Here is a 9291-nt window from a genome sequence, read left to right as displayed (position 1 = left end):
AGAGGTTAGTTAAACACTGCAAAGTTTTGAAATGATAAACATCTATGATGTTACTACATAGTTCATCACTGTAACAAGAACGAATGTCTAACGCTCGGCTTATACCGTTCGAGGATTTATCGCTCGCGACAAATTTACTCATCATGCATGTGCGCTACCTAACGGATTATGCTATGAACTACTTGGCGCTCGAGCGAAAACGTCCGATGCAGAAACTTTCTAGCACCCTCACAACTCAAGCTTCGTGACTGTATATCCTAGAATGTGCTAACTGCTATTACCTCTTAGCACAGAGCGAAACTTGTTGCCCGATGGGAAGGCGGCAAGTGGCTTCAGTTTAACTCTGTTCTAGAGTCCCTCTACTGTGTACAAAGAAGGCGGCGTAGGTCATGCTCCGTTGAACTACTACAGGTTCGTTCCAACAACAGTCAGGAACCGTCCGTAACCATCGTGAGCATGCGCAGTACAGAAAAAGCGTTCCAACACAATCCGAACCAGTCCTGAACCGGAAACATGTACTGCAGTCGCCAGTCGGGCGTTCCAACAAGCTTTTGACACGGGTTCGGAACGGTCAGAAATAGTCCGCGGATTGAGGCATGTACGGAAGAGTACGCGAGACGCGCATGCGCATAAGCTCACCAACGTCTCCTGGATACTGAAGAAAGACATGATCGACTGTTCACATCAATGAGGTTAAAGATGAAAAGTGACAGTACAGACGAATAATAAAACTAGAGATTTAATTGAAATTTTCGCCAAAAAGAAAGGGAATGGAAATTATTTGGATATTGAAATAGTTAATTACAATTTCAACATACAGCTTTGATTAAAAGTATAATAAATAACATACATACATTAATAATTAAAAAAAGACCTATTTTTTAGATGAGAGTCCCCCAGTACACGACATTGAATTAGCGGAATTCTTGCCTTCCATATTTTTTGTCATCTTTTTATAGAAAATGATCGAAATTCTATTTTCTGCAATTAGAATTAGCTGCAAAACGATAATAATAAGCATCCCGTTCTTAGCAAAGATGATCACAGCTATAGCATCTCTGGATTTAGTACATAACGATCCGCGAAAGCGTTCCAACAGCGACCAGTCCAGTTTCAATCCCGTTGCTTACGGGATTACACAAGCTGGCGCATAGCACGATCGAGAGTAGGTCTCTGTGAGTCATGACAATTTCTCCCGCTAGGTTCGCCTCTCTGCCCTATGAAATGATGAATAGTACCATTACAAAGCATTGTGCATCGTGAAAATAGTTCGATTAATTGTGCATTACTGATTGAGTACGAATATTATAAATATGCCAAGCATATTACAGTGTTATTTGAAGTTTGTTCAGCTAAGTTATATTCGAAAATTGTCTGTGTTTTGCTATGTGAAGAACTCTGTACCAACAGGTCGTATCTTTATAGGTTAAGGTAAATGTCAAAGTTCTCTCATATAACAAGCAATGCTATGTTAAAAGTGGCGAATTGCATTTTCCGACTCTCGAATGATGTGACCCGAAATGTAAAATAATTTCATGCATTGTTTCACTTACCAAGCATTACTGAAATAGGCCTAATGAAAATTTGAACGACGTGATGTAAACATTGAAGATAATGTTGTTACTGTTTTCCCTTTCTCTTTTAGAAAATACCGACAAAAGTAATGAATCATCTTCATGCTGTACTTATTAGGTAATTAATGTGTATTTGTCTGTATTTTAGACCTGTGTATTGTTACGTAATTATCAGTGAATTAGGTTAGAGAACTTAACAAGGTTAGTATGAGATTAGGTAATGCACCTCAAACTGTAACTAATAATGGCTGCTTCCGAAATAGGCTGAGGTGATTATCGTGTGAAACAAATTATATCTGGAATATCTAGTTTTATTATATACGGATACGTAAAGGTTTTTTTTTTTTTTTAGCATGTGTTTGTAATTTTGTGAGGTTATGTCTAGCCTAATTTCTTTTTATTCTTGTATCATTACCAATACATTACGCGTACACGCACTAAAATACTACAGCGTTTACTATTACTATGCTCAATAGATTAATCAGTAGGCCTATAGAAATATTTTCACCACTGCAAGAAAAAATCGCGCAATAATTATACTTCTCAGTTATTGTGACGTCCGTATTTTTTTTTTTTTAAAGAGAGGGAAAAGTTAGGCCTTCTTGCAAATGCGTAATTATGAATTCAAGGAAATTAAAGATAATGCAGTACCTTAATTAGTTGCAATATCTTATTTAATAACAATATTAATAATATTAGGTGAAAAGGGTAGGCTATAGTGCGTATATGTAAGATGTCAAGTAATTTATTTCCGGAAATGTTTGGTGTATGAACTGAAGTACAGAGCAGACAGTCCCTCAGTTTATATGTAATATGTTTTAATATCAAGAATGACAGCCTTTTATTGTAATATAATTGAGGAGTAGAAGTTTGGAAATTACGTCTATTGTCCATAAAATATTGTACGAAGCATTTAATAAGCAATGGTGAGTCCTTTAAATGTCCCAAATGTCAATGTCATTTAAGTGTTCTGCTATGAATATATAGGGCAGAACAGCGCTCCGAGCGGCGGAATTGGCATTACGAGGGAACCACTTCAGACTCGTTTTTCAAGCTCTATGCGCCAGCTTGTATAATCTCGTAAGCAACGTTCAATCCCATAGCAGATGCTCAACTAGCGCATGCGCATAAGATCGTACAGGAACTGTACATAAACTGATCCATGAACCGCTTGTTGGAACGAACCTTATGCCTTAGTTGTTCGCTATTTGCTTGCTTTGTGTTGCAGTCTACGAGTGGCCTTTTAATTGGTAATTTTACAACGTTTTATCAACTGCGACGAGTAACTTACATCATGGGCTAGAAACCACAGAATTCCGTATTAATATCGGAAAAAAAATCGTGATAAAAAACATTATATTCCGCGTTTTATCATTATTTAGTTGTAAGATGTTCGCAATAATTTCGTACAAATTGGAAAGAAATTTTTACGTGAAAAAAATAACACTATATTACGCATTAGGCGTCAAAATAATGATAAGAAAGGTTTCATACATCAATTTATTCAACAGATGCACAAGGAACCCAGACATATTTCAACAAAGCAGGTGTAAATTCAGAGTAATTCAACATGAGAGCTCGTAATGCCTCAATCACGTCAACTTTATTTAACATTGAAAGTGTTGGATGATTGTTTAAAAACTATTTCTTCCAAAGTAAGAAATGCTACACTGCAATCGGTACTTTTTATATCCTTGAAGTAACTCATTGTTTTAACCCTTACTGTGAGTGCATTAATGTTATCAACATTGATCTGTACAATATTTCCTGGGTTGAATGTCTTTTAAATTTACAAACAATAGGCTATGAATAATGTAACTCGTATTTTTCAATTTTCTGAATCACTAGTTTACTGACACGCTTAAATAATTAGCCTATTATATTTGTCTTTAAGTCCAAGCTGAAATGGTTTGCCTACCGACTCCCTTACATTATTAGAAATTGCTATATTCATTCTACACATCATGTCATTATGCGGAAATCTGTGATCTGTGCCTATCCCTCTCCACCGCTGAACATGACTACTCATCGCATGTAAACAAAGCCAACCCGTTTCATCGGACAAAAAGTTTCGCTCCCTGCTTACTAGTAACCACCCGAGTACTCATTTCCAACTGTGAGTTCTCTGTCTCAACATTCACTTATACCAGTAGCGGCCCGCGGTTACAAAGGTTGGCAGTTCTGCATGAAAAATAGTGTATTTAGCAAACGCATGCTGTTTATTGCATCTAAATCGGATAACGCGTGTAATTACAGCCCCTTCTCGAAGTTGACTGTGCACCCGAAATTGTAACCCAACCATCCGTGCGCTACACCTCTCCCACCTGGTACAACTAGTCACGTAGTGGAGATGTGCCCCACATGCTTTTCTAGTTTTTTAAGTCAAATTAACTAAATCCTTCACTCCGGTGTTTGTCCATGTATTTTCTCCTCTAAACAGCATACATGGATGGAGGAGAAAGCGTTTTCATGAGCGCAGCAAAAAAGCAATCGTTTCCATTACACATTTCGGTATTAAAATGACTGGTAGGCTACATGATTTCCTCGACTTTTTCCAGAAATTTCAATATTTAAATTTTGTGTAGGACGTCCTAATTTCTTGAGTTAACATGCAATTTCTCTTTTAATTTCGAAAAGGGTTGGTCGATTAGGTTTTCATTTCATTCATTTTTAATATAAAATATTTCCTTAGACACACTGACTAATCACATCACCCACAGTACTATAACATACTGGAACTGTAATGATATACAGTAGTCCAGAAGCTTACGTGTTCTCCTAACGCAGGTCATAAATAGAGGAGGGTGTTCGGTTCTTTTGTATATTCGGAGAGAGCTGCTTCGGTTGCAGCTCTAATGCAGTCTTACTGGGACGGTGAAGAAAACCAGTTTTCTGCTGCCGACTACCCTACGTTGAGCTTCAGGAACTGCCGATCACAGATCCGAGAAGTACATCACAGCTAAAATTCTCGAGCAGTTCAAGGCTCCTACAGACAGTAAAATCTCGAATCGAAGGAGAATGAATTTAATTAATTGATGAACTAGTGGACTTACTCGTGTTAAATATGAAATATTCGTCCGGCTTACAGCTGTTTCAGTGCATCACGCACCATCATCAGAGCCTACTAGATCGCGGCGTCATCTCGAACTTCTCTGCCTGTTAGGAGAGTGTGTTTTATTGTTGGAATGTGTTGGATTGTGGAGTCGAATAGTGTGTGTGTGTACTGAAATTGATCTGTGTGTTGAGGATTTGATCAGGGTGTGTTTTAGTGTGTTTGTATATTTCGTATTGTTCTAGTGTGTTGAGTTTTTGGTTCTTGGGTTGTGTGTATAGGATTTCCATGTCCGTATTTATGTTATTGTATGTATGGTTGGCATTGGTTATGTGATCGGCGTATGTAGATGTGTTGTGTCCTCTGGTTATAGCTTTAATGTGTTCTTTGTAGCGAGTTTGGAATGATCTGCCTGTCTGTCCTATGTAGAACTTGTCGCAACTATTACATGTGAGTTTGTATACACCTGTGTGGTCGTATTTATTTGTTTGTGTTTTTTGTGTGTTGAGATGTCTTTGTAGTGTGTTTTCTGTTCTGTATGTTATGTTGTATTTCTGTTTTCTGAATGAAGATGCGATCTTATGTGTGCTTTTGTTTTCATATGTTAGTGTGATGTATTTCTTGCGTTCTTGTGTTTGTGTTGTGTTTTGTGTATTTATGTGTTTGTTAAGTTTTTGTTTTGTCTTCCTTATGATGTTGTCTATTATGTTTGGATTGTATCCGTTTTCTTGTGCTATGAATTTGATTGTGTTTACTTCTTCATTGTAGTGTTGTTGGTTCATGGGTATGTTGAGTAATCTGTGTACCATTGTCCTGAATGCAGCATGTTTGTGTTGTATGGGGTGGTTATATGTGTTGTGTATGTGTGTGGTGGTGGTGGTGGTTGGTTTTCTGTATATTTTGAAGGTGTGTTTGTTGTCGATTTTTGTTATGGTGATGTCTAGGAAATTTATGGAGTTGTTGTTTTCAAGTTCTAGTGTGTATTGAAGTTTTGGATGTAATTTGTTTATGTATTGGTGTAGTTTGTGTATTTGTCTTTTGTTTCCTTTGTATAATATGAGTATATCGTCTACATATCTGCAGACAACATAATATACTGGCACTGGATTTATACAATATATCTCCAAGGAGTTAAAATGACCATGTTACAAACTGGTGAAGCTATTTATTGTACACTCGAGTGCAATGATGGTCGGACGGTATAAACAAATGCTGCCTGCCATAAACCCTTCCCAGTCTCAACAAGACTGGCGTTTTTCTAAACATTATGCAACTGCGATCGTCTCTTCCACCTGCTTGTACGATCACAGTATGCCCCGTTGCCAGCTCTTCCACTGATATTAAAATTAATTTAATTAGTAAATTTTATAATAATTACGTACTGCGATAATTCCTGAGTTGTAAATTTCTGAGATGAAAGAAACTTAATCACGGTATTTTATTGGAGTTGCAATTGAACGGGAGAAGAGTTCGTAGCAGAAGAAGATATCAGATGATAGAAGACATTAAGATATGGATCATAAATATGAGGAGACAAAGAGGAAAGCAAACAATAGGAAAGATGGAGAAAGTTGGGTTTGCAGTGAAAGACCTGCCCTTGAGCAGAACACTGAATGAATGAATGCTGAAAAATATCACATAAACTATATCGTATAAGTTTTTCTTTTTTATTCTTGTTTCCCAGAAGCCACAAAGCCTTAAAGAAAATTTGCGCCGGTTCTGCTGCAAGTAGTACCTAATGTGGAAACTGAAGTTCGTATTAAGTTTCGCAATCAATTTGTAGTTCCGCGCGCTTCCAGTCCGCAAGGGGGAAGAAATTTTCTCACGACATTTCGATCACTGTACATATGGGACCGGTTCCTACCCAGCATCGTAATGCATTTGGGGAGCTACGCTAGGTAGAGAAATCCGGTTACGAAAACCGGCTAATGGCCGAGAGGATCTCGTGCTAACCACGCGATACCTCCATTCTGGTTGGATGATCGTCCACCACTGCTTCGGCATGTGGCCGGCTGGTCGGTCTGGGCCCTTAAAGAGCTGTAGCGCCATGGATTGTAATTCATTTATGGGGTACAAGTGGGAAAGATGTACACATTTCAATCCAACTTTTCTACAATAATAAAACTGCACTAGTACAAAACAATTTCTTACCGTATCAAATGTAATAACAGTTGTGATGTGTTGATTCACTCAATATTTTCTAGTTGTCAGAAATGAACCACATGGAAGAAGCGTCTCAAGCTAATGTCACGACCTATATGACTATGCAATGAATCATTGCTTGCCAGAGGTTGCATTCGGTTAGTGAATACTTGTGCAGCCAAGCATGTCGGCGAAATACTGACCTAAACGTCTTACGTCATTCTTGTCAATCATAGATCGTAGGTCTATACATCAAACCTGGCAACTTACAAAAGATGAAATGGGGCGATGAGAATTTGGTAGGGAATATCCCTATTTAATAATAATAATAATAATAATAATAATAATAATAATAATAATAATAATAGCAATGAGACAAACATAATATTAAAAACGAAAGTTATGCGAAGGGACTTCTTTTTTTTTTTTCTTTTTTTAATTCGGTTATTCGACGATGTTGTACCAGCTACTAGGTTATTTAACATAGATGGAATTTGTGATAGCGAAACGTTATTTGGCGCAGTTCTGAAAAGCAGGCAAACGCCTCAACTGCTTGAACTACTCAGGTGGCTAAGGCAATGTTACATCGTGGGTAGATATGTTGACTTAGGCCTATACGTATACAGAATGTATCAGAAATAAATACAGATTTTTTGGGGATGATACATTGCGTCTAGGCCATACATGGGCACAATTTTCAGTTACGTGAGGCACTCGATTTGAAATAGTTTGTTTTCTAGGAGAGGAGACTGCAGAGTAGGATGGGAAATATAAACTGCTGTGACCTGCGTCACCTTATCGTAATCGCTAAGGCGGTCAGTGGCGAATTATTAGGAAAGCGCTTGGTTAACGTGAGACTCTCGAAAACTTTTATTCAATTTGACAAATTAATTCGGCAGCTTTAATCATAAACCTCTTTACTGTTTCTCCGTCGCTGAATTGATTTAAATCACAGGCGAGGAATTGCGTAACTAGCCAATAATGTTCCATCATGTTGTCTACGTTTATTTTCTTGAATATTTTGGCGTTTCTCAAGATTACTTAATAGATTTGTACGTTCTCGACCTAACATAATTTCAGAAAATCATATTTCGTTTTCTACGCACATTTGATATTTTTTTATATAAATTTCTTTTGGAAATAATACGTACAAACATCATTTAATTCCTCGTACCTTTTAATGCAGCGTCTTTAAGGTATAATGTCGTATTTAGTATACTATGCAAATGTTAAGATCATATAGTACGAAAAATAACATCTAATTTGTCTTACCTATTAATTCAGCATGTTCTTTATGGCATAAGGAGTAATGTCGTTGTATATTAAATTTATTAATGCCTAATAGGATTTTCGAGCATAACATACATCGTATGTTCTCCTCTTCTAAACAGCAAAAAATCTCTTCCTCCCATTTCTCATGAAATAATCGTTTTCTAACGCGTACACACTCTTTTGATAATGCCATTATGCCACCACTGATATTGCTTATGAAACTGATATAGAACCTGCCCACGCCTAGGAGCTACGTGAGGGAGGAACGGGGACTGTGAGGACGATGTCACTCAGAGCGATAAGCTCTGTGAAGGTCAGTGAGGCACTATGCCCGTCTCTGGTCTAGGCGATTGTTTTGAGAGGGACACAAGATAAATTATTATGACGCTACGTGGCAATTGCGTAACATGGACGATACGCATCCGGTGGTGCAGTGATATGTTACTGTGGGATAAAAAGAGGGAAAAATACAGACGAATTTTAAAAACACTGTAGTGGTATGGCGTCATAAGCACAGAATTTCTAAAGAAGGAGAGACAGTAGAGGTGACAAATCAGTCAGTTACAGTCGAAACTAGCGACAAAATCACAGGTCTTCAAATTACATCCCAATACTAAATTACACAACTCAAATTGTCGAACCATAGAACGATGAAGAACACTTCATGTGGTCGATCTCGAACATCACTGCAATTAGTGTTCTTAGTTGTTCCGGAGTATATAAGAAGAACCTTTATGTTTACACACAAATAGAAACCAAATGGCGTGAGATAATACAAACCTTTGACGATAGTTGATCAAGAAAAAAGCAAAGTCCAGGACACATCCATCACAACGAGTAACAACATGAAATGAGCAGTCAGCTAATAAAATGCAGAGCAACGCCACAGTCTAGTTAGTATACACAGTCACGAAGCTCAATACGTAGTAAATATGCATCCATAGATAGTTGCTAACCACTTGGATCGCTACTATCGCCTCATCAAAGACAATGCGAAATAGTAACTGCATAGTCTATTGTTCCTAGCACCCTCAACAACTCAAGCTTCGTGACTGTATATGCTAGATTGTGGCAACACGTTTTCGAATGGTGGCATGCCATTTTAAACTAACGAAAGTAGACTTATAGTGATCTGCCGCCTGTCTAATCTCCAGTTCGATACACGGCAATTTGGCATTGCATGGTGCCGAAATTACGTGTCGGGGACATTATGCTCCCTTACTTAAAGTTATTACCTAGATCCAACCAATC

Source organism: Periplaneta americana, chromosome 15, assembly GCF_040183065.1.
Source record: "Periplaneta americana isolate PAMFEO1 chromosome 15, P.americana_PAMFEO1_priV1, whole genome shotgun sequence".
Taxonomy (NCBI): domain Eukaryota; kingdom Metazoa; phylum Arthropoda; class Insecta; order Blattodea; family Blattidae; genus Periplaneta; species Periplaneta americana.
The sequence above is the reverse complement of the archived record's forward strand: the minus strand, read 5'-3'. Positions refer to the sequence as shown.